This window comes from Trachymyrmex cornetzi, unplaced genomic scaffold (genome assembly GCF_001594075.2).
Source record: "Trachymyrmex cornetzi isolate Tcor2-1 unplaced genomic scaffold, Tcor1.1 scaffold1348, whole genome shotgun sequence".
Taxonomy (NCBI): Eukaryota; Metazoa; Arthropoda; class Insecta; order Hymenoptera; family Formicidae; genus Trachymyrmex; species Trachymyrmex cornetzi.
The window spans coordinates 16,935-17,809 of NW_017295926.1; positions in this window are offsets into that span (position 1 = coordinate 16,935).

Consider the following 875-nt stretch of genomic DNA (forward strand, 5'->3'; position numbering starts at 1 on the left):
AAAATAGAAGGCTATCTGCATAATTGTCCTAAAGATAATGTTCCATTCTCCACGGTACACGTGGATCACTTCGGCCCGGTTGATAAACGATGAGTGAGTAAAAAATATGTATTCTTAGCAATCGACGCATTCACAAAATTTGTAAAGTTGTGTCCGACAAAAACCACTAATGCTAAGGAGGTAATTAACTGTCTGACCGATACTTTGCTGACTATAGTAGACCGAAAATAATTATATCTGACCGAGGTAGTTGCTTTACGTCGAAAGAATTTACTGATTTCATAAATGATATGAATGTTAAGCATATAAAGGTAGCAACCGGATCTCCACAAGCGAACGGCCAAGTGGAGAGAGTAAATAGGGTACTCGCTCCAGCATTAGCAAAAATGGTAGATAATTCGGATAAATCGTGGCACAAAGTTTTATTGGACATAGAATTTGCGATTAACAACACAGTTCACAAGTCTACCGGAGAAACTCCCAGTAGGTTACTTTTTGGAGTAGTTCAGCGAGGTGCGAATATAGATAAACTTAAAGAATACTTGGAGGACAATGTAAATAAAACAAATAGAGACACTGATGTGATCAGAGAAACAGCACAAACTCGAATTTTGAAATCGCAAAATTATAATAAAACTTATTTTGATAAAAGTAGGTAAAAGCCTCACGAATATAAAATAGGCGATCAAGTTATGGTCAAAAATTTTGATAGTACAATAGGTGCCTCAAAAAAATTGATACCACGTTACAAAGGGCCATATGAGATAATTAAGAAGTTAAGGAATGACCGATATATTGTAGCAGATATACAGGGATTTCAAAAGACACAGAAACCGTATCAAGGGGTTTGGGAACCCGCTAATATGAGACCCTGG